The following is a 26746-nucleotide window of genomic DNA, read 5'->3' as shown; positions in this document are numbered from 1 at the left end:
GATGCAGATTAGGATTGTGACAGAAACTGATGGTTACAGCTGTCTCTGCTATGCCTACCCTCGTAAAACAGGGCATCTATATATGGTTTATACTGCCTGTCAGTGCTTCCGGAGAGCTGTAGACTATAAACTCAAGAGCCTGGGACCACTGAGGCTTATGACACTTATGTGGTATCTAATAGCACTACCCAACCAGAAATAATGACTACCTGGCACACATAAATACACAAACGGTACCTGCCGTGGAAGACTTTAACAATTTTCTTGATCTGATAAAATGGTTGGGAAATAAAATTTTTAAATTAAGTCCTTTTTTTTTTTCTCTTTTAGAGAGAGAGAGAAAGAGAGAGAGAACACGAGTGAGCAGGGGTAGAAGGAGAGAGAGAATCTCAAGCAGATTCCAAGCTCAGCACAGAGCCTGATGCAGGGCTTGATCTCACAACACTGAGATCATGACCTGTGCCGAAATCAAAAATCAGAGGCTTAACCAACTGAGCCACCCAGGGGCCCCTAAAATTAATTACATTTTTATTGTATGTTAGCTTATCATTTTTGTGATCTCTGCTAACTCCACCCCAAAACAGTCTCTGTTAATGGAGATGGGATGATACGGTTTTAATTTGAGAAGAGAAGCTACAGTCGCACTGAAGATGGGGCAAAATAAATGTCAATTTGCAGGTAGGTCTTCCAGGATGTGACAGAGCAATTGAGGATGCACATAGATTAGTCCTTGTCATACAGAGTGTGGCAGATTCACTGTGAGGACAAGACAGAGTCATAGTAGGTTCTGCAGCCTGTGCCCAGAACCCTGTTATCTGTGGAAGGTAAAGGAAGCCAGAGTGTGAAGGAGGGTCACTTCAGGCACAAGTTATAATAACAGTGACACTTCCTCAGTGACTTTTTCTAACAGTCTAGATTCTCCTGGCATTCTGTCCTGGGGTAGTTAGACAGGGAAAGCCACATCAGTCAGTTGGCAACAGAAGGAAGTTGGCAGATGTGAGACATCCAGAAATTACCCTCCTTTTTCAGCCAAAGGGGGGAGAAATGAAGGTAGAGATTCGCTGTGGTGCTATTAAGTTGCACCTTGAATATGATGCTAGGCAGGTAATCTGGGGAAATACTAGTACCTCAGATCATAAGTATTCTGAGAGGACAGAGAAGATAGTTAAATTCCAGTTGAAGGAGCCTGAGAAGAACTGGTGGAGAAAGAGGAAGGACAGGACACTGACGACTTCCAAATCATTCTCCTGAGATCCACGCCTTGCCTACTGGAGGACATTCCCTCCCTAATAAACCACAGAATAAACTACAGGATAAACCACAGGTTTTATCCTCCACGATAAGCCATAACACGCTGCATCTGAATTGTAATCAAATGCTCACCCACGATCCTCTCAATTAAATTGAACATCCCTGAATCATATTGATGTTTGTATCCTCAGTGCCTAGGACTGTGTTTAATCCTTTAAAAATTCTCTGTATTTGTAGAATGTATAAAATACCCAATTAATGAAATGACAGTTAAGAAAATTCTACTTTCTAACTTCTCAGATATGTTTTTAACCCAATTTAACACCAAAATTTATTTTTATTCATTAAGGTTATGACCATAGACATTCTGGCACGCCAGTATGTTCAAATTAAAAAATGCAACTATCCCATTCTCCAATTGCAGAGACCACTAAATGCTTGCAGAGGTTTGTACACTACAATGAATGGTTTTTTTCAATTTGCATAATAAGATTGCAGAACTAATAGTTCTTATTTCTGCCACTTTTCCTGAACTCTTTCAAGTTAAAGATATTTTGCAAAAGAAGATTGTATTTACTACAACTAAAGATAGCACTTGGAAATCTGATTTGTCAGGAACCTATAAAACTCATAGACTAGAAATATATAAATATAGCGATGCCCCTTTTAGTTTAATCTATAGCTTTATGGACATTCTTCGAATGAAAAGATTTAAATGAGCTATGGATTTCCAGATGTTAGCTATAGGTGAAATCTCTTCTTGATTGCTAATGATTATTCCACTATATAATGTGTACCAGTTTGCATGGATCCATCCCATTTGATTATCACACGGCCACAACTTATGCTTACCTGTGCTCCCATTTCTCCACAGTGACATCTCTGATATTGTTTCAAGTTCTCTTGACTATATGCTTTATTTATTCCTTCTGCCCAAGAAGTAGGTATGGTATCATACCTATTATTTTACCACTTTACAGAAGCTAAATTGGAATGTTAAGTTTTCAATGAACTTAGACTTCATTAATGCTACTAAATTATTTGTCTTATAATTTTTTTACTAATAAAAGGTTGAGGAATTAATATTAATAATAAATATTAATATGAATATTTAATTCATATTAATATATGGACCACAGAAGACAATCCAGTCTACCTAGGTTAAATCATGACAACAGCAAATAGGTTCACAATAAGGGATTATTTACTTCCCTATATTATGAAACCAAAAATACTCATACTGAGAATTTGCTAAAAGTTACTCGTATTTAGAAATGCAGTCCTTGGGACAACCATGGCCATGTACCATTCTTATTGGCACTGGCACACAGATGCTAGTGTTCTTGTTTGTCATTCAGTCAGAATCCCAAAATTGTTCACCTTCTTGATGTCACCCAAGTTATACCAAGGAGTTCTTTATCATCTCCCAAAGAGACAAGCAGAGGAGCAATTACCAATACATTACAGGTGCGGTACATGGAGGTATTAATTGTGTAAAGTAGACAGTCTTTCCTAACAAAGCAGTATCCTACAAGCAATTGTAGAATATAGCACATGCCACTTAAAAGTTATTTACCCTAGGATTTCATCATACCACATACCCATACCAAAACTTACAACCTGGATTGCATGTGTATTTTCTTTTAGCAATAATTCATCTTGAAGTCCATTGCTCAAGGTTGGAATTATGGGAACAAAGCTCAGGAATTAAATGAAAAAGCAGAATTATACAAGATAGTATTGTCACTATAGATATTGCTTTGGACTTTTCTCAATACAAACCACTGAATGATGCTAAAATGTCTCCAAGGCTAGGGATCAGTTTCAAAATACTACCAAACATTAACCACCTGTATTCAATTGAACCAAATGTTAAACACTGAGGCAATATATAGTATTCAAGAGAAATAGGACACCACTTTTTGGCAACAAGAAAAATATGTTCATAAAATTGAACATTACATTTAATCAGTTCACATTCTTTTCAGTAATCAAGTGTTCTTTTGTAAAAACTAATAAGTTATGAGCCAAAAAAGAGTGTCAAACATTCTTAGGAACAATAATGACATGCTCAGTAAATAAAGTTGCATTTTGAAGGTGGCTTTTCTGAATAGAGGTATTTACAGAAAGAGCGGCACTAGCTGACTTGATGTTGGTGTGCTGCAAAATGCAGGAGCTGTCAAACACTGCATAGTTAACATTTTTCAAATTCATGGACTTCTATTAAGATTGTAACCTTCAGACAACATTTAAAATAAATTCCATTTTTTTTCCTACTGGACACAATTTATCACTTTCCAGAAAATGTACAGTCACAAAATGATTTTTTTTTCAGAAGTGTTCAATTGAAATAGAGTTGTTGTGTACTTCAGGAGGAAAAGAAAAAGACCAAGTTGGAAATAATAGTATCCCTCAGGTCAGGCGTTTCCTGTCAGTTAATGAATAACTGGGTTAGAGAACCCCAAGGCAAAGCTTACTCCTTAAACAGCACCGTGTATAGCTGATAAGGGTTTTCATATTGACCTTTTCTGTGGTTTCCCACTAGTCTCTTTAAAGCTATGGTTTCTATTGATCCACATCCCTATGTTCCTTTTTAGATATTCTTCTCGAGAAATATCCTCTCAAGATTAGCAAATGCGTGCACAAAGAGAAAAACATGACCTCAGGAAAATATCATGGGGCAACAGTAATAGGTCTTACGCAAGATGTCTGCCATTCTCTGGAGAATGAGGATTAAAAGTCGAGAGGGTGGGGGAGAGATGCAGGAAGTCTGCATTTCTAAGCCAAAAGAAAAAAAGGATATGTTTCACAAATAATGGCATTTTTAAATCTTTATGTATTATTTCTTGAAAAGGATTTAGGGTTAATTGAATATGGGCCCCATGTCAGCTGGTCTCATTATCATATTTGCATATTCTTAATTAGTTGCAAAGGGTTACAAATAAGCTTTCCCAAATACTTGGAAAAATTTACCGTGGATGCTAATTTATTGATGACAAAATCCTCAGACTACTAAACTAGCTGGTGATCTAGTATACTTTAAAACCTTTCTAAACTTCTCATCTTCGAAAAATATGAGAATCAGATATGTAAAAGGGAGTTTGTAGATTATTTTAGTTCAGATTCTCATTTACAGAAGTGCAGGTTGAGCTGTAGAGTGATTAACTGTCTTGTCTAAGGTCAGAAATGCAAAAATACCACACAAAGAAATACACACATACCAATCAGTAGAGTGGTTACCTGTACGTTACTGTCAAAAGATGTCCATTGACGGATGGATAACGAAGATGTGGTATATATATACAATGGAATATTATGCAGCCATCAAAAGGAATGAAATCTTGCCATTTGCAATGACGTGGATGGAACTGGAGGGTATTATGCTGAGTGAAATAAGTCAGAGAAAGACATGTATCATATGATCTCACTAATATGAGGAATTCTTAATCTCAGGAAACAAACTGAGGGTTGCTGGAGTGGTGGGGGGTGGGAGGGGGGGTGGCTGGGTGATAGACATTGGGGAGGGTATGTGCTATGGTGAGCGCTGTGAATTGTGTAAGACTGTTGAATCACAGATCTGTACTTCTGAAACAAATAATGCAACATATGTTAAGAAAAAAGAAAAAGAAGAAGATAGCAGGAGGGGAAGAATGAAGGGGAGTAAGTCAGAGGGGGGAGACAAACCATAAGAGACGATGGACTCTGAGAAACAAACTGAGGGTTTTAGAGGGGAGGGGGGTGGGGGGATGGGTTAGCCTGGTGATGGGTATTAAAGAGGGCACGTTCTGCATGGAGCACTGGGTGTTATACGCAAACAGTGAATCATGGAACACTTCATCAAAAACTAATGATGTACTGTATGGTGATTAACATAACATAATAAAATAAAAAAAATATTTTAAAAAAAGTTCAGGCTCATCCTATGGCACGGAAACCAGGACTATATGGATCTGGAGACGAAAAGGGTGAAGGACACCATCACTGGCCCAGTATTTTGGGAATTGAATGGAGAATGGAAACTGAAAGTGGAAATCCAGAAAAGACAATGGAAGAAGAAAGCAGTGAAAAGGAAAAAGAAGTAGAAAAAAAGAAACGGTCACGAGTTAAACAAGTGCTTGCAGATATTGCTAAGCAAGTGGACTTCTGGTTTGGAGATGCAAATCTTCACAAGGAGAGATTTCTTCCAGAGCAAATAGAAAAGTCCAGAGATGGATATGCTGAGATATCACTCCTCGTGTCTTTCAACAAAATGAAAAACTTGACCACAGATGGAAAGTTAATAGGCAGAGCACTGAAAAGTTCATCTGTTGTGGAGCTGGACTTAGAAGTCACCAGAATCAGGAGAAAAATGCCGCTGGGTGAATGACCAAAGGATGAGGGTGAAAGGACAGTGTATGTGGAATTACTTCCCAAAAATGTTAGTCGCAGCTGGATTGAAAGAGTATTTGGGAAATGTGGCACCATTGTTTCTATAAGCATACCACATTATAAATCTACTGGAGATCCAAAGGGATTTGCCTTTGTGGAATTTGAAACAAAAGAACAAGCAGCAAAAGCTATTGAGTTTCTTAACAACCCACCAGAAGAAGCACCAAGAAAACCTGGTATGTTTCCTAAGACAGTAAAAAATAAGCCCATTCCTGGGCTTCGAGTATCAGAAGAAAAGAAAAAGAAGAAGAAAAAAAGGCTGAATGAAGAAGCAAGACAATATCCAGACCAAAGGGTCAAATCTAGACACAAGTAAGGAGAGTGTTGGTAAAATGAAAAGATCCAGGACCACGTCTGAGGGATCAGAAGTAGAAACAACTGAACCCCAAAAGCCGCCCTCAAAGAAAAAAAGAAAAAACGGGAAAGACAGGAAGTATCCAGCTTACCTGTAGTCAGAACAGGGAAGGGGAAGAGAAGTATATCTGAAGAAGCAGAATACCCAACTCCCAGGTCAAAAGTAAAGAAAATTACTCAGAAAGACAACATTAAAAAAAGAACAAGTTTCCAAAGAGAGCAAAGATTTGGAAGTCTCTACTGAAGAGGAAAAGGATGCTGGAGATGTAAAAGATGGATCCCTTTTAAAAGCAAAAAGGAAGCATAAGAAAAAACACAAAGAGAGGCACAAAATGGGAGAAGAGGTTATACCATTAAGAGTCCTTTCAAAGAGAGAATGGATGGATTTGAAAAAAGAGTATTTAGCCCTGCAAAAGGTCAGCATGGCTTAAAAAACAAACAAACAAACAAACAAAACAAAACAATATCCCAAATAAAATTGGAGTCAACAATGGAAACAAACAGAGAACCTACTACATCTGAGATAAAAAATGAAAAACAAATAGTGAAGAAGGTTGTCCCCAGGAAAATGTTAATGCAGCAGGACCACAGATTGTGAGTGGAGTGACTGTGAAGATCATTAGCACTGAGCCTCTGCTGGCAGGAAACAAGTCAGGGATACTTTGGCAGCAATCTCAGAAGTTGTTTATGTTGATTTGCTAGAAGGAGATACAGAGTGCCATGCTAGATTTAAAACTCCTGAGGATGCTCGGGCGCCTGGGTGGCTCAGTCGTTAAGTGTCTGCCTTCGGCTCAGGTCATGATCCCAGGGTCCTGGAATCAAGCCCCGCATTGGGCTCCCTGCTCAGTGGGAAGCCTGCTTCTCCCTCTCCCACTCCCCTCGCGTGTGTTCCTGCTCTCGCTATCTCTCTCTCTGTCAAATAAATAAATAAAATCTTTGAAAAAAAAAAAAAACTCTTGAGGATGCTCAAGCTGTAATAAACGCATATAAAGAAATTAAAAAGAAACACTGCTAGAACCTCGAGATCCTTTCTGGTGACCATGAGCAGAGGTATTGGTAGAAGATTTTGGTAGAGAGGCAGGCCAAACTTAATCAGCCTCGTGAAAAGAAAAGAGGCACTGAGAAGTTAATTACCAAAGCTGAAAAGATTAGACTTGCAAAGACTCAACAAGAAGTAGACATACTAGATTTTCTGAATATGATTGACAAACGGTTTTGGATCACCTCTTTAAGATTTCACTGGACACTTGAACTTTTCTTAGGAAATCCATTTTATTTTGGTAGTAACAGTTTTTCTGAAACCTATGTTAATTAGAAGAAATACCTTTGTTCTTTAATTTGTAAGTAAGACTTTTCAGACAAGTACATTGTATACCACAGTTTTCCATTAAAAACATTTTATTTGCTGACATTATCTTACACAAATCAACCTCAAAGTGATTTAGTAAATGTTTTGAACATTATCATTAATTTTGTTTTTATATTACAAAAATAATACTACAGAGTTTAGAAAAAAATGTTTGACAATGGACTCACTCTACTTCTTACTTTGTAATTTGTTTTTTCCTTTTCAAATATCTTTTCATGTTGATTTATACAGAGACTTATGTGTGATATTTCATTCTGTTTATTGCACTTTGCTTATCTGAGCTTCCACTGAATGGGCCATATGAACTGTTTCCAATTAAAATGTTAAACTTAAAAAAAAATAAGTTCAAATTGTTGGGACGCCTGGGTGGCTCAGTCGCTAAAGCGTCTGCCTTCAGCTCAGGTCATGATCCCGGGGTCCTGGGATCGAGTCCCACATTGGGCTCCTTACTCAGTAGGGAACCTGCTTCTCTCTCTGCCTCCCGCTCCCCCCTGCTTGTGCTTAGTCTCTCTCTCTGACAAATAAAGAAATAAAATCTTTAAAAAAAAATTCAAATTATTTCCTAAGACTCAAAGATAGGATCAGTTTGGAAGGTAGGTACCCTAAGGCCTTACTCTTTATGTCCAGAAACAAAGATAAGGAGAAAAGCAAGAGGATTAGGCATGTCCAATAGGGGCTCCATAGGGGACATGAAGACTGATTCATAGATTTTAAGCTGGTGGGGAATATCCCTTTTACAGACCAGTGTTCCATACAATACATCCCATCAGAATTGTTTCCTTGAGATACCTACCAAATAATACATATGTGTGTAAATGTGTAAATGCACATGCACATAAATAAATAAATAGGTACTTCATCAACCCCTACTCAAATACATTTAAAAAATGCTACAAATCATAACCCTCCTAGGAGATGTCCATGGAAATATTAATTAAAACTCGATTGTCCCTGCAGTTATGAAAGGCCTTGTGAATTCTTTCCCTTCCCTTCTCCAGACCTGCACACACAGATTTTAACTTTTGTTATGCTCACTGTTTCCTTAGCTTATGCTGACCAGGAAACATTTCTTGTTATGACTATTAACATTCTGTAGAAAAAGTGTCCCAAAGAGCACGTGGGCAAAATCATGTCTTAAACATTCATCTCTATGCGTAGAACAATTTGGTCTAAATATGAAGAGATAAAATATGAACTAATGCAATGAACACCATGCATTCTGCTTCTTTCTTCTCTACTAGCCTTTCTCAGTAAGCATCTCCTCCCTGAAAACCTCATGGACTTGGTATGCTTCTTTTCTTGTTCAGAAAGAAACCTCTCCTTTTTTGCTCATTTTTACACAGGCTAAGAGGCAGTATAGCACAGTGTTTAGCGTAGACACAGAAAGAAACCAACTTGGTTGACTGATCGAACTGTGTTTCCAAACCCTGAGTTTCTCATGAAGGTTAAAAAGTCTGGGTGCAATTTTTAGAGATCGCCTTGTGCACTATGCAATTTAAAATAATGCCCTGTAACTCTTAGAAAAGATTGATGTGGATGTTAAACGAGATACTACATACAAAATTCTTAGCATAATGCCTTACACACAGCACTCATTAAATATTAAATATTAGTCCATTCACAAGCTAAAGTGTAAAACAGTGCATCCATTTTCATTAAAACATTTCATTTCTTTTTTGACACTCCCACCCTACCCCAATACCAACCTACTAGGATGACAGGACATTTACTTCATTTGATATCCATGATTTAGTTTTCCTAGCGTTACCACAGTCCCAGAGTTTAACCCAATTCAAATGCTTGGGAGGGAGTTCAGTAGCTGGGGTCATCTGCTGCTTGGTTTGCCTTTCATACTGCTCCTATTAAAATGTCCATCAATTGTCCATCAACAGGTGAAGGGATAAAGAAGATGTGGTATATATATATATATATATATATATATATATATATATATATACAATGGAATATTATGCAGCCATCAAAAAACTGAAATCTTGCCATTTGCAATGACGTGGATGGAACTGGAGGGTATTATGCTGAGCGAAATAAGTAATCAGAGAAAGACATATCATATGATCTCACTGATATGAGGAATTCTTAATCTCAGGAAACAAACTGAGGGTTGCTGGAGCGGTGGGGGCTGGGAGGGATGGGGTGGCTGGGTGATAGACACTGGGTAGGGTATGTGCTATGGTGAGCGCTGTGAATTGTGCAAGACTGTTGAATCACAGACCCGTACCTCTGAAACAAATAATACATTATATTAAAAAAAAAAGATAGTAGGAAGGGAAAAATAAAGGGGGGGGAATTGGACGAACCATGAGAAACTATGGACTCTGAGAAACAAACTGAGGGTTCTAGAGGGGAGGGGGTGGGGGGAGGGGTTAGCCTGGTGATGGGTATTAAAGAGGGCACATATTGAGTGGAGCACTGGGTGTTATACGAAAACAATGAATCATGGAAGACGACGTCAAAAACTAATGATGTAATGTATGGTAATTAACAACATAATAAAATAAAATTTTTAAAAATGTCCATCATTGTATTCGTCCCCGCTCCTTCCATTTCAATAATTCCGTTGCTGCTTCTATGTAGTACATGGGGCTTGGAAATGACTATAATCTTACTTAATACCAAATATGGAACTTGGAAAACCCACATGGCCTGACAAATCAGTCAACTCGTAGGTCTTGCCACTTCATGGCACCGTGAGTACAAGGACCAATAACTGTCAGGATTCTCAGACGTCTCAACCTTTATGTGCTCTTTCTTCTCTTCTCTTCCTCCTCCTTCTCCCCCTTTTTCTTCTTCTTTCTCTTTCTTTACAGCCTCCTCCCTCCCAAATTTCCTGCTGATTAACCTGCTGGAGACTGATTTTTATCCTCTCAGTTTCCTGCCAAGATAGTTTGTCTATATCTAAAAATTCCCTTTGGCTTTTAAAACCAAAACAACAAAACAGGGAAACTTAAAGGTAAATTTTAATTTCCACCCTGCCTCCTCCCCAGCTATTATCTTACCCAAATTATTTACAATAATTATTCCAGGAAGGTGCTGATGTAACATCAGAAACTCTTTGGAGTTTTGAATAGTTTTAACCACAACATACCTTTTCAGCTCTGTTGTCAGCTCTGTGGAGGTCAGTCCTGTCCGGTCCTCCAACCCTGTCAGAGTGCCTACTCAGCTCTTTCTGTTTGCCCTTTTATTGAATAGCTTCATCCCTACTGCCTGTGGTGTTTTGTTTTTGTTTTTGTTTTCCCCAATCCTGGAATTATTTTCCCATTCTACCCTTACGTTTCTACTCCACTATCATTATTTTTCTCTTGTTGGGGAATACTGATCAGCCCTGGCAGAAGAGTTCCAGTGGGTAAAAAATGACTGAAGGTGTCTCACAAATAGAGCCCCAGAGAAAATGAAAATAAAATATCATGAAGAGATACAGACCTAGAGGAAAGCCAGGAAGTATAATCCAAGGAGGCTTCCAAAATGAACGAGACTAAAAGGGCATATGGTAAGCTAGGAAGGACAGGGGCCCCAGATCTGACAGAAGGTACAGGAGTGGTCAAAAACAAGCAGGTCATAACTTGGGCCGACTTCCTCAGACAAAGGTGGGATGTGCAACGTTATTTTTTATGTTCCGGTCATTGCATGTTACCCAGATGGGGGTTCCTTAAGTTTAAAAATAGTGATTAAGCCTTAAATCTACGCCAAAGTTCGTATCAGTGCAGTAAGAAATATCACTTACTGAAGGAAAAATATAAAAGGTGATCCCAGAGGTTGTAGGCAGGTAAGTATTTGCTTTTTCCCTTGTACAATGCCCCGTGTTTTTTTGTTCACTTTAACTACCACCAGTGTGTCCACTGTGAGCAGCTTATGTGAGGTGGGCCTTAGAGTCTGAAAACTCATCATGGTGGTGGCCTTTAACTTATTTACATATTATAACCCAAGCAGTTACTCTGATACCCCAATATTTATAACTCTTGCTATTAATATATTTTACAAGCTGCAGAAGAACAGGAAGGAGCTGAAAGCATAGTTCCTCAGAGTGCTTCTTGTTTATTTATTTAGTGCTCTGGACTGGTGCCTAGAAGTTAATCTTCAGGAATCCACCTTATAGGAAGGCACATTTGCCTTTGCAGAGACCAAACCCCAGGGGATGAAGTATGGCATTTTGATGAAAGTGGCAGCAATCTTCAGGCTGATGTGAAAGCTCTGATGAACAAATTTTACTGTCATTGTGCTCCAAAGGTTTTGTTTTGTTTTTGACTGTTAGAAGATTAGAAAAAAATATTATTTATGTCTTAGGGCTAGTTCTCTTCACAAATACCGCTAGTCCTTGTCACAGAGTTGTTCCTTATTGATATGATTAGGTTTAAGTATAACAAATTGCTATTTGTCCTCCATTTAGCCCATCTGGGTTTTTTTTTTTTTTTTATTGTTTGGTTGGTTGATCTGTTTTGTTTTTTCCCTTCTTCTTTGCATTAACTGAGTATTTAAAAAATATATATTCCATTTTATTTCTTCTATTGACATTTAGTTATACATGTTATATTTTTTAGCTGTTAATCTAGGAATTATAATATGCATCTTTAATTTACAACAGTGTACTAGGGATTATTACGCATTCATGTATAATGGAAGAACCTAACAATAGTATTCTTTCGTTGACACTGGTCCTATATTTTTGAGCTAACTTTGTCACACATTTTACCTCAACATATTTTATAAAAGCCATAATTCATGGTTACTTTTGATTTAAGCAATTTATTAAGTTTAAAGAAATTAAGGAAGAAGAAAAATTGGTTTTATATTTATTGATGTATTTTCCATTTGTGATATATTTCATTGTTTTGTGTAGATTAATTTTCTATCTAGTATCATTTTCCTTTGATTTAAATTTCTTTAATATTTCTTGAAGAATTCTATTGGTGAAAAATTCTCTCAGCTTTTGTTTTCATCTGAAAATATCTCTATTTCCCTTCATTTATTGAATATGCTTATGCTGTATATGTTGACATTTTGTTTTTCTTTCAGTGCTTTAAAGATGGGATTTGTTTTGTTCTAGTTTGCACTATTTCTGATGAGAAGTCCACGATCACACTTACTGTTGATCCTCTGAATAGTATCTGTTTATTTTCACCCTCTGACTATGTTTCAGCTTTTATCTTTACTTTTATTTTCAAGGAATGTAACTGCAATATCCCACGCTACTACAAAATCCCAAACTAAAATATTTTGTATTAATACAGGCTTTTTGGATCTTTGGATTGAAAGTCTTCTACAAAAATGAAACTTGTTCAGCCATCAATTCTTTAAATATTATTCCTTCCCAAGTTCTCTTCTCCTTCTGAGACTTCAATTAATTATGTTAAAACAATATTCAGCTAATATTGTCCATGGTTCACTGAAGCTTTGTTCATCTGTTTTAGCCTTTTTTCTCTCTGTGCTTTAGTGTGGATGCCTCCTGTTGCCCTATCCCAGATTCACTGATCCTTCTGCTATCGTGTCTAACTTACTGTTAAGCCCAGCAGGTGAATTTTTTATTTCATAGTTTGAATTTCTCAATTCTGGAATTCCCATTTAATTGTTTAATAGTATGCATTTTTCAATTGGTACTTCTAATTTACTCACTCATTGTGCCCATTCTTAAATTCTCAAACACTTTTAGAACAGTTGTTTTAAAGTTCTTGTCTGGTAATTCCAACATGTTCTCCATATCAGCCTATTTCAATTGATGTTTTTCCCAGTATGAGCAGTATGAGTAACATACTTCTGCTCTCTATGTTAAATAAGTATTTTATTTTATGCTGATTATTATAGATACTAGCTTGATACTTTCAAGTCTTGTTTTTAAGTTTTTTTTTTTTTTAAGTCACATATAATACATTAACCCTAATGCTAGAGTAGTCCTACTCCTACGATAAAGCCTTTCCAAAATTTCAACTGAATCTCAAGTATTTATCAATGTCTGTTTACTCTGGGTGATCAAAATCCAATGTCTCCCAGAAACCTGTGACCCCCCCTAAATATCTATTCAGAGCACAGCATCCTGGTAGCTGTTCTGTTAGGTCTCATGGAATTTTAGCCCACATAGGCTCAGTTTCGTAATTCACCAAAGACTTAAGGGACCTATTTAGCTTTCTGCAGCAGATTTCTCTAAATATTTTGCTTCCCTGAAGTACCCTGCCCTGGCTATCTGAGTAGCCCCAACCTATGAACAGAGCTTCCTCAGTTCAGCAAGACCATTCTGTTCTGTTTGAATTCTATCTCCATTGACTGCCGTTCATAAACTGCCTTCAAACAGAAACCCTGGGATTTTATGGGCTCATTTTGTGTGTTTTCCTTCTTTAAGGGATCATAGTCATGAGCTGCCTATTATCTGAAGGCTAAAAACAATTGTGTAGTAGTGAATCAAATTGCAAATTTATCATCTTACAATTCTGTAGGTGAGAAGTCCAACACAGGCATCACCAGGCTAAAATCAAGATGGTGACATTGCTGTATTCCTTTTTGAAACTCTAGTATCTGTTTTCTGATCTCTTCCAGCTTGTAGAGGCTGTTTTTAATCCTTGGCTCACAGATTCCTTCCTTCATCTTCAAATCAAGCAAGTGCAGGTTGACCCCTTCTCACCTCATGTCTCTCTTCTTTCTTCTTCTATCTCATCACTTTGGCCCATCAGGTCAAGGTTTTCCACATTTATGGACTCATGTAATCAGATTGGGCTCACTCTGATAATTAGGATAATCTCCCTTTTCAAGTTACCCTTAATCACCTGTACCCTTAATCACTACTGCAAAATCCATTTTACAATGTGCAATAACATTCACTGGACCTGGCAATTAGAGCATGGGCATCTTTGGGCCACAATTCTGATTACCACTTTCTGCCTACTATATCCCCCAAATATATGTCCATCTACATATAAAATACATTCACCCCATTCCAAGGTCCCTGAAAGTCTCACCCACTACAATTGAGCATCAATTCAAATTCCCAAATCACATCTAAATCTAATGAACTCAGAAGTCCCTATTCTCATTATCTATAACATCCAAATTAGGTATGGGTGAGAGTCTGGGTATGACTTATTCTGGAGCGCAATTCCTCTCTATATGTGGGACTGTGAAACTAGAGAAATAAGTTATCTGTCCCCAAAAAATGATAGGACAGGACCAAGATAACAGTTACAGGCATTCTTGGTCATAAAGGGGGAAAATAGAAGAAAAAAGGAGTCAGTAATCACAAGTAATTTAAAAATCCACCAGGCAGTTTCCATCAGTCTTCAAAGTTTGGAAATAATCCTCTGTGGTTTGTGATTCTGTCCTCTGAGCTTGAACTTCTGCTCCTAGTTTCATGTCTCTGCCCTCTGAGATATCCTTCTTTTTCCATGAAAGATAACTTGGGTTTGCACCTGAAGTTTTATCAGCTTGTTTACTGTCTGTAGAATTTTAGAGGATCTGGCAACTTTCTCTTACTTGATATTGTTTCTTTCCATTTGGTCCAACCTGATGGTATTTCTGATGATATAAAATTCTCAAGAACTTTCTGGGTTGCCCATGAACTTCATGGGGATTCACTCCATTAGATAAGACGCGCATCTGCAGATCTTTCCTAGATAATTCTCTATTTTGGGTTTCTTCTGAGATGGCTGAGAGGATCTATGAGTCACACCATTAATCTCTTCAAAGAGCCATTTGTATGACTGAACACTCTGACCTTTTGATTTTTTCAGAGTTATTAGCAAAAAGTTGAGCAAAGCTTTGGCTTTTTATTGAAAGCATTCTTGTCTGATAATGAATCTTTTAAGTTTGGCATCTTTTGCCATCGGGGTAGGCTTAGAAATTCCCAAATCATCAAGTCTTTTTTTCATTTTAATAGTTCTACCCTCAATTTCTCTCTCTCACCTTGCATTTTAATTATAAGCAGAAGAAAATAAAACAGGACTCATCTTCAACATTTTGCTTATAAATCTTAGCTAAATATCCTTATTTATTGCTTAAAAATTCTGGTTTCTACCCACATGCATGACACAATTCCACTAAGTGTTCTGCTACTATGTAAGAAGTACTCCCCTTTCTCCAGGTTCCAATAACATGTTCTTCACTTCTGGGATTACACCAGAAATGCATTTAGTGTCCACACAACTACTGGTGTCATTTCATGATTTAGGCTTTCTCTAGAATGATTTCAGTTTTCTTCATAATGCTCCCCACCTTCTTTCAAGTCCTCACTGGCAGTCATTAATGTCCGTATTTCTACTAACAATCTGTTCAAGGCCATCTATACTTTTCTATCATGTTCTTCAGTGCTTTTCTAGCCTTTGCCCACTGTACAGTTCCAAAGCCACTTCACATTTTCAGGTATTTGTTACGTCAGCACCCTTCTTTCAGGTATCAAATTCTGTATTAGCATTGTATTGCTGCTCTAACAAATTACCACCTACTAACAAATTACCACCTACTTAGTGCCTTGAGCTATACAAATTACCTTAAAGCTGTACAAGTCAGAAGTTTGACATGGATCTCACTGGGTTAAATCAAGGTATCAGCAGACCAGCATCTCTTTCTAGACGTCTAAGGGTCAATCCATTACCTTGCCTTTTCCAGCATTTCTAGAGGTTGTCAGCATCCCTTGATTCACAGTTCTTCTCCTCCACCTTCAAAGATAGCAACAATAGATAGAGTCCTTCTCACTTCACATTTCTCTCCCTTCCCTGTCTCATCTCTTTAACCCAATCTACAAAGGTTTCCATATTTAAGGATTCATGGAATTAGATTGGGCCCACCCACATAATCCAGAAGGATAGTATCCTTTCCCTATCCTGTGAATATCCTGATAATATCCTGTGAATAAGGTATAGCCTTATTCACATCCGCAGATTTCCCTTTTGTCATATAAAGTAACCATATTCACAGATTCTGGGGATCAGGGTATGGTCATTTTTGCAGAGCAAATATTCTGCCTATCACAGTTTTTTACTAATGTTTGTGCGACTTTTATGGTTTGGATATTAAAGTTTGTGTTTGCAGCAGAAGAGCTAGTTTATTACTAGGTATTCCACCATGAAGAGAAGCTTTAAATGAAAAGAAGTTTTGGAGATAGTTTTATGTGATATAAATCTAAACCCGTGGCTTAAAAATTAAAAACATGCAGAGGCACCTGGCTGGCTCAGCTGTTAGAGCACATGACTTCTTGATTGCAGGGTCATGAGTTCAAGCCCCACCTTGGGTGTGGAGCATACTTAAAAAAAATTGAAAACATGCTTTTAGTTTTAAAAGGGATATTTTATTCTTATTGTCAAATATAATTTCATCTATTTATTTATCACATCATTTTACATATTTGAATATTTTGAATGTCATATTTTATAAATTTGAAAAAAATATACGTTAATATATCTTACTTCATCAACAAAGATTGAAATATTGAGAATCCCAAAATGTAAGTCTAAAATTAGTGTAATTCCAAAAGAGAGAAATAGGAATGATTGTAAACTATGCTTATGCTAATGCTGTGTGACATTATTCTGTATACTAGTAGAAAGAAATATTCACCATTTTTATTATAATATATCCTGAATCACATAAGTTTTGAATAATGGAAAGACTATGGCAAGGCAGACTTTGCATATAATGTAACTGCCTCAGACTAGTAAAACACTGTTCTCCTGATTACTGAAGATGTGACAGAAAACATCTGAAACATAAAGATAAACATAAATAAAATGTACAGAATTATTTTATAAAATTTTAACTTTTTAAATTGAAACTATCCTAAGGGTTTGATTAGTGAATTGGAGTAAAGGGAAAGATGATTGCAAAACTCCTTAAGAAATGTATGGGAAAGTGGAGAAGAGAAGCCAATATTATAAAAGTTTGCATTGTTTAAAAAGTTAAAAAATGTTAGAAAATTTGTATGGAACCACAAAAGACCCTGAATGGCCAAAGAAATTTTGAAAAAGAAAAACAAAACTAGAGGTATCACAATTCCAGATTTCAAGTTATACTACAAAGCTGTAGTAATCGAAACAGTATGGTACTGGTAAAAAAAACAGACACATACATCGATACAACAGAAGAGAGAACCCAGAAATAAACCCCCAATTATACGGTCAATTAATCTTTGACAAAGCAGGAAAGAACAGGCAATGGGAAAAAGACAGTTTCTTAAACAAATGGTATTGGGAAAACTGTAGAGCTATATGCAAAAGGATGAAACTGGTCCACTTTCTTACACCACACACAAAAATAAATTCAAAATGAATTAAAGACCTAAATGTGAGACCTGAAGCCATAAAAATCCTAGAACATAGGCAGTAATTTCTTTAACAACATTTGTCTTTAACAATGGCTGTTAAATCTCTTTAACAACAACAAAGCAACTTCTTTCTATATACGTCTCATGAGGCAAGGGAGATAAAATAAAAAGTAAACTAATAAGACTACATCAAAATAAAAACATTCTGCATAGCAAAGGAAATAATCAACAAAACTAAAAGACAACCTATGGAATTGGAGAAGGTATTTGCAGATGATATATCTGATAAGGGGTTAGCATCCAAAATATGGAAAGAACTGTATTCAAATCATATCAGGTTTAGGTCTGTGGCTTTTCTGTTTAGAGACCTGAATCAATTCAGTAGTAAAATGAAACAAAATATATAAAGAACTGATACAACTCAACACCTAAAAAATAAATAATCCAATTAAAAAATGGGCAGAAGACATGAACAGACATTTCTCCAAAGAAGACATCCAGATGGCCAACAGACACATGAAAAGATGATCAACATCACTCATCATCAGGGAAATGCAAATCAAAACTACAATGAGATATCACCTCACACCTGTCAGAATGGTTAAAATCAAGCATATAAGAAACAATGAGTGTTGGCAAGGATGTGGAGATAAAGGAACCTTTATGCACTGTTGGTGGGAATGCACACTAGTGCAGCCACTGTGGAAAACAGTATGGAGGTTTCTCAAAACGTTAAAAATAGAACTACCTATGATCCAGTAATCACACTACTGATATTACCCAAGAAATACAAAGACACTAATTCGAAGGGATACCTGCACCCCTATGTTTATAGCAGCATTATTTACAATAGCCAAATTAGGGAAGCAATCCAAGTGTCCATCAATAGATGAATGGATAAAGAAGAAATTATTAATATTAAAATATAGAATGCATATACAATATAATTAATATATATTTAATATTAATATATTAAATATATATTATATTATTCAGTCATAAAAAGAATGAAATCTTGCCATTTGCAAAGACACGGATGGAGCTAGAGTGTTATGCTAAGCAAAATAAGTCAGAGAAACACAAATCCCAAATTATTTCACTCATACGTGGAATTTAAGAAACAAAATAAATGAGCAAAGGAAAAAAAAAAGAAAGAGAGAGAAAAACCAAGAAACAGACTCTTAACTATAGAGAACAAACTGATGGTTACCAGAGGGGAGGAGAGTGGAGGGATGTGTGAAATAGGTGATGGGGGTTAAGGAGTGCAACTGTCTTGATGAGCACTGGGTGTTGTATGGAAGTGTTGAATCACTATATTGTACACCCAAAACTAATATACCACTGTATGCTGACTATACTGGAATTAAAATGAAAACGTAATGAAAAAGTAAAGAAATGTTTGCACATTAATACCTAGGTATGTCTGAAAGACATATATGATAGCAAAGAGCAGAAAAATAAAAGCATCAGGCCAATTAGTGGTAGAATTAGAACATAGTTCCTTATATTAAATAAGCTAACTGAACTTGGAAAATCATGATGCAATAATAAAAATATAGACTTAGCTATCTTAAACACGTAGCATAATTTCTGTCCAAAAATATTCTAGATTTATTTTCAGTGATATTTGCAAATGCAAAGGAGTTTTACTAAATTACAGCATAAATATCATACTCTGGATTTTTAGAAGTTATAAATGAAGTAGGAGAAGTGGCAAAAAGCAAGAGGATAAACTATTAATTGTTGCCCTTGACATGTAATTAATAATGCCTTATTTAAGTATGTAGAGTTTTATGATTTACAAAATACGTTCATAAATCCTCTTTTTTTTACAACTCTGAGACAGCAAAGGAAAGAAAAGCCTTAGGAAATAAGGTAGTAGGATTTCAAGTTTACAGAGGACTTTGTTCTTTAATTCTAGTTCCATTAAACTTTTAATTCTTTGCTTTCAAATTCTGATAATATTTGACAGAATGAAAGCAGAAAGCACATAAAGAAATATTCTTTGCCCCACTTTCCACATTAATGCAAGGATAGCATCAGAAATGCCCTTAACATACTAATCCAGTGAATGCAAAAGCAACAAAAAAAACAGAACATTCCAATATTATTGAATAGCATATCCGTGGAATCAAGGTACAGCAGGTAAACTTGTTTATTCATGTCAAGGATATCTCTTACTTGCATTTTTCCAACATTATATTTGAGACCATCTAAACACTTAAGCTGTTATAAAATACAACTTCAAGATTTTAATTAAGAAGCTCAATATTTTCCTTCAAAGTCTCTGCCAGCAAGCTGTGTAGCTCCTAAGAGACTGATTGGATTATGTATTTTTGGAGAACAGGAATAAAGGATATAAAGTGTAAAATAAGTTCACCCAATTACAATTACTTGGGTTAAATCTATGAAACCATGCTATATTTTAGCAGAGCCAATTTCCTAGGAAATCTTAGATTTGACAAAGTTCCTAAAAGGAATTTTCCTTCTTCTGCATTTGATGCAGATTTAGGACAAGAGATGTCACCTATCTTTCCTCTTTTTTCTCCCCAATTCTTGCTACAAATTTTCATGTAAGCAATGATCATGGGTATACAATGAAGCTTTTGACATTGAAATAGTCACAGGGGCCATGATTGGGAATTTGGAAAGGAGGAGGTGACAACTTCATGCAATGTCATAATGCATTATAAATGCCATAATACAAAACTCTAAGAGGAAAGATATTGAAAGATTCCTCTTCCCTCAATACCTCTTCCTGACCCTTTTCTGAGAGGACTTGTCTTACTTAATACACTAGTATTTGATTTCAGACCAGTTTCTGTTTTAATGGGAGGCAATAAAAGAATGAAAATCTTCCTAAAGGTAAAGAAAAAAAATCAAAGTGTATATTCCCGTATGTTGGAAAAATAAACTTTGGTGTCACTGATAATAAAATTATTCAGTTTGGGGAGTGTTCTATCCTGCTCAGATACCAAACCAACTAGGTATTTGTGTCCATTTTACCTAAAGATTTCACTACAGAATCAGAGTGTTTCTACTTAGTTTCCTAAACATGTACAATAAGAAACCAGATTAAAACTTCCACTATAATGGATAATTTAATCCAAATTCAGTCTACATCATCAGTGTCTGTTTGTTTTGCCAACTAGCATGCAACTAGTTGAATGTCCTGATTTTTGGAAATCATTCTGACATACATCAATATATTTTAACTTGAACTCTTTGGGGAAAGAGGCAAAAAATTTCGTTCATTTTTTAAAATTATTTTTACTTATCTTTACATATATGAGATCTCTAAATGAGATGTTAATTTTCGTACAAGATTTTAAATCATTCTGTCTTTAACTTTGAGATCAGTTTCTTTATGATGACTTCGTGCAAATAGAGGTAATTTCATATCTTTTCTTGTGGCATCAATAATTTAAAATATTTATGAGCTCCTTGGTACTATACTAAGATTTGAACACAATATATACATATCCTCATTTGTAAATTTATAAACATAGAAATTTTTAATGTAAAAAAAGAAAAATAAAAGAGATCTCATCAAATGTGGAGACTATAAAGAGCCATTCAGAACAACAGAATTCAACATACAGACCTCTGCTGATAACGGCACATAAGGCCTTATTTTAGATTTAGCATATAATCTTCTTTGGCAGATGGCACTGTAGCCAGATAGTTCAGAGAATCAAGAACCAAGAACAAGAACCAATTACACATGGGGTGCTCTAGTGGCAATGCTGTTTTCATCACCCAGCAGTGAGGATGGTCAGGTCATCAGGAAAGGAGCTTCACTTCTACCACATCAAATCGACTAGCTGGTTCTTCGACAGTATTTGAAAGGAGAAATATTGCTACCCTCCCCCGCCCCCACACCAGAACCCAATGAGACCACCTCACTTTGTTCAAGTCTGTATCTAAGTATCCTTTGAATTTACCTAAGGATCCTACTGAGGTCCAGCTCCAGGCCAAAATTCTATATGGGATTTTTTAGAACCAACCACAGCAATTACAAAGCCTTTACCTGGCCAGCGTCACAGGGGCAAGCTTGCCTTTCCTTACCAGACTTGGTGTACAAGCAGTGAACTGTAGTCATTGGAGGGAGTTATAGTCAAGGACTCAGGCTCCCCTGGCTGTCCATGCTCGCATGCAAATCTGCATTTCCAGCCCAGGCACCTTTATTCAGAGCCCAGTTTATCTGGGTACTTCACAGAGGTCTTCCTCAGGCACCCCTTCTGAAGCCTCCTTATTGGGGGAAGGATTGGAAGGGAAACTTAAAAACACTTCTTTACTCTGAGTCAGTACTCAGCACATTTTCATTCCTAGTTCTTCCTCCTCATCCTTCCCTTTGTCCCCTTCGATCCAGACATTTGCAGGGACCTTTTGTTCAGGGGTCTCTCAACAATGAGATATCCCCCATGTCTACACTGGCCACACTGACCATTGACCTGTGTGCCATTTCACGAAAGAAAATGGAAGGATGAGATGGGGAAATACTTCGACACCTAGCGGCTCAGCTCTGTGCAGCTCAGTTGAGCTCCTGACATTCGGGACATATGTTCATTATTAGATACAAGAGAGGTTAACAACGCAAATTTTCTGGCTTTTATCATGGCAAAATGAATGGCTAATATGGGAAATTGCTGACATTTTGGAAGCATGTTTTAAGGTGCTGTGTACCTACTAATAAAAGTAATAAAGTTTTAATTTATGAATTATTATAATATACCAGTGTCACATATAAACAGCATTTCAAAGTGTCACTCTTCACTGTACTGCCTGGATATTTGTCATAATATTATGACCACTTGTTAGTAAGCAAAATGGAATTCAGAGAGGCTACCAAATTTACAAAGTAAGTTTCAGAATTAGAATTTGAATAAATTCTATCTTATTCAAACATTCTCCTCCCTTTTTTTTTGTCTACTGCAATATAGCTACTTTTCTAATAGATAGATGCTCAACTACATTTAATTAAATTGAAATGTTACTATTTCTTGATAATAGAAGCTGAGCTTCAAAGCTAGTCTAAAATTAGCTCATCTGCTTTTCTTCTAAAATTAATTAGACTATCTTGCCCAAGCAACCTGTTTTTCATGACTTAATATTATTTAGTTTCTGATTTTGTTACAGAATCTTTTGTTGTGCAGGATCCGAAGCTAAGAAGTAAGATAGATAGGGTTTGGAGTGTCAGATATGTCTTAATTCTGAATCACTGAGATAGTCAGCCAATCAATTTTAAGAAACAATAATAAAGTAGGAAAAAATAGAAGGGGAGAAAAGGTCAGGAACATTTTTTTCTTCACAAGTGTACTTGCTCTGCAAGTGGTTTTAATGAATCATTTCAAAATTGAACAAGAAACAGATGTCAGTTAATTAGAGATTTGAATTTAATGACATGGTTGCATAGGTATGGCACACAAAACATCTGTGTTCTAGTACCTAACATTAATTTAATTTCTTTACAGGAATCATTTACATTTTTCTTCATTTTCAATAAATTGTTTTCCACTGCACAAAATAACACTGTAGTCATGAAGTCATTGCCATCTAAACAGACCACTGTGAGGCTGACTCTACTGCCATCACTGAATAATTCTGCCTCTCATAGGGAACCTTACACAAGAATAAGAAGCAACAAAAATCAATTCTAAATTATGTAGACAGTACATTCTCTGTGCCTTGTGAGAAGATTTAAGGATTAGTAGGATTAATAGGTCAAACCATATGCAATTGTAAAATGTCAGTTTAGGATTTGAGCCTTTCAGATTTCACTTTACTCTTCCTTTGTGCCATTACACTTGTGAAACGCAAGCTAAGAACCAGTTTAATGCTTGATGTCTTAACAAATCATTTGGATAAAGCATGCAGGTTTTACTCTTATTTAAAAAACAAATTAAAACTATATACATATTTATTGAATACCATGTGTCAAGCCCTGGGTAAAATACTTTTAATATCTCCCATTTAGTCTTTTTTAACAGTCCCATGAGATGATTATGACTACCCATATTTACCAATGAGGTAGAATACTGTAAATAATATCAGCACTTGCTCTTTTCACCCAGTAAGATCGACTGTAAATTACTCCATAAAAATGTAAGGGTGGGGTACCTGGGTGGCTAACTCAGTTGAGTGTCTGATTCTTGGTTTCAGCTCAGGGCATGATCTCAGGGTTGTGAGATCAAGCCCCATGTTGGGCTCTGTGCTGGGCGTGGAGCTTTCTTAAGATTCTCTCTCTCTCTCTCCATCCCTCCCTGCCTCTCCCTCTCTAAAAAAAAGAAAGAAAGAAAGAAAGAAAGAAAGAAAGAAAGAAAGAAAGAAAGAAAGAAAGAAAGAAAGAAAGAAAGAAAGAAAGAAAGAAAGAAAGAAAGAAAGAAAGAAAGAAAGAAAGAAAGAAAGAAGAAAGAAAGAAAGAAAGAAAAAGAAAGAAAGAAAGAAAGAAAAGAAAGAAAAGAAAATGTATGGGCGCCTGGGTGGCTCAGTTGGTCAAGCGACTGCCTTTGGCTCAGGTCATGATCCTGGAGTCCTGGGATTGAGTCCCACATCGGGCTCCCTGCTCAGCAGGGAGTCTGCTTCTCCCTCTGACCCTCTTCCCTCTCGTGCTCTCTCTCTCTCATTCTCTCTCTCTCGAATAAATAAATAAAATCTTTAAAAAAAAAGAAAGGAAAATGTAAGGAAATGTTTCTTATCTTTCTTATCATATATGGTACAGATAGATTAGCCTAAGACAGGGGGACTGGAAACAGTAATTGGCAAATAGAGTAAACTTGCTGATTGCTACATAGGTTTCAAATGAAAATAAAATTACATCTCTTTTAATTTGAAGATTGAGAGAAGGAAGGGATAAGGAAGAAAGACATGCTAGCTTATTTTATTATTTTTCATATTAGGTAACATATATACAATACAATGTATTGGTGTAAAGATAGCAAGTGGAACACAACTATACATCTTTCTAAAATACCAATATATAAAATATAAGTATTTATACTTTTTGTCCAGTAATCTAATGACGAGAAATGTATTCAAAATATACACTTGGTAAAAATACAAAATGACTTTTGTATGATGCTAATCTTTGTGCCATTAATTTTGAAAGCAAAAAACCGGATGCAGTCTAAAAGTCCATCAATAGACATGAATAAAAGATAGTACATTCAGAAAATGGAATGCCATATATGGTGAAAAGGGATAGAAAACATTTCCAAACACTTATATGAAGCAATCTACAACATATCCTTCTCTCACAGTCTAATCTCTTTGTTCTCTTTTTTAAAGATTTATTTATTTATTTTAAAAGGAAATAGAGGGCGTGTGGAGCGGGGGAGGGGAGACGGAGAGGGAGGGAACGAATCTCAAGCCGACCCTGAGATCGTGACCTGAGCTGAAATCAAAAGTTGGATGCTTAACGGACTAAGACAGGCACCCCTGAATAATTTCTTTACTGAGCATAATGAAATGGTCTTAATATACTTTATCAATTAAGTAATTTATTTTCTTATTCACCTAATAATCACATTGTAGTACTGAACAGAACTCAGGCTTTATCTAGCCCTATCTGTCCATTTTATTGCAGAAAAACCTGAGGCCTGAGGGTTGTATGCCTCTTCTGTAACATTTTAATTAAGAATCATGTCTACGGGGAATATGCTGTACCCCTTTTTTACCTTATTTGAAGAATGCACATGAAGCACTAGATTCTTGAAAAGACAGAAAGTCAAGTTTTAAAAATTTACAACATACATAAGTGCCCTACAAATAATACATGTTTTATAAAATTCTATTTCTCCATTCTTCTCCTTTAACTATCTCTTCCTTCTACTCATTTAAATTCTGGTGATGTCTTTGATTAGATGTGAGTTACTGCTTTAGGTTTTTACATTTCTTAGCACAGCTGGTTTCCATAAACTTTTCTTGGGTGCTACAGTTTCTCTGCCTCATATGTTACCTTCACTATATCAAGAATTCTGAGGTTGCCTCTTGATTCAACTCATCTGAGGTTGAAAAGTTTTAGGATTTCCCACTCACAAAAGGACAGAGCAGCCTGGCTGTACTTTCTTAGCAGAAGGTATACCTTATCAGTAATATGTCTTATTGCCCCTAGGCTACCTACAGCTGAGCTGACTTGGCCTCCTCCTTTGGACTTATTACTTTTTCTCATCAAATATATATGCCTCCTAGAATGGTATTATAATATTTGTGAGTCTAAATCTGGCACATATTCACCACAAATTTGTATTTAACTCATGAATGTGAGTGGAAAAAAAATGTGAACACATGAGAAAATGGATAGCAATATAACATTTAGGCATAAGCCACCATCTATTGACTGAAGGAGAATCTTGGCCTTCTAATTAATGTATTTTAAAAGTCTCGTGCAAACCTACAACAGGACAATATTGCATGGAATGAGACTGTAGACAATACGCAGCATAGACTCAAACAAATAACTGGGATCAAAATACATTACCCTACTTACTGCCTTTCTTTACAACTAATTTGAATTATCTACCTTCTCCCATCTCTGGGGGTGGGGGGGAGGAGAGGTGATATAGTGGTAACCCTGCTAGCATTTTTGGCAACCCAGTGAGCACAGAATGACATTCTGCTATATTAAGTGTGAAGGCTTTGCAATTGGGAGTATGGTTTACTAAGGACATTTGTGACACTGTGGATTATGTGTGGAGCATCAACTTGGTCCCCAAGATACTGTAAAATTGATACTTTTTTTCACAAAGACACCTGGACACCAAAGCCAATTTGTGTGAGCATGGCATTTCTTATTCTGCTATATGATTTTTGCCCTTGCTATAAATAGCATCACAAATGAATGCAGTTTAATAATCTAAAAAAATTGGGGAGTGCATTTATCTAATGTGTTCTTACAAGTTTCAAAACATGAGAAAGTGACAACATAATTACATCTCGCTTTATGCATATTGTAAAGATAATTTTAGTACCTCTACTTTTATATAAATCCCTTAGTAATCACTGATGGATCATCAAAAAACAGATATAAAATAATTTATAATTATTATAAAGAAGTTAAGAAAATGACTTTAGAAATGAAAAGGGTTACA

The 26746-nt window shown here is 36.2% G+C and overlaps 1 pseudogene; it reads left to right on the top strand.

The window, feature by feature from the left end:
- The first annotated feature begins 5263 nt into the window (after positions 1 to 5263).
- On the top strand, positions 5264 to 7239 carry LOC114215026 (la-related protein 7-like; annotated as a pseudogene).
- Positions 7240 to 26746: the final 19507 nt, after the last annotated feature.

Source organism: Eumetopias jubatus, unplaced genomic scaffold, assembly GCF_037043125.1.
Source record: "Eumetopias jubatus isolate StellerSeaLion01/CBP00866 unplaced genomic scaffold, mEumJub1_p1.0 scaffold_8, whole genome shotgun sequence".
Lineage (NCBI taxonomy): Eukaryota > Metazoa > Chordata > Mammalia > Carnivora > Otariidae > Eumetopias > Eumetopias jubatus.
Note: the sequence above shows the minus strand (reverse complement) of the source record. Positions and strands in the feature narration are given on the sequence as shown.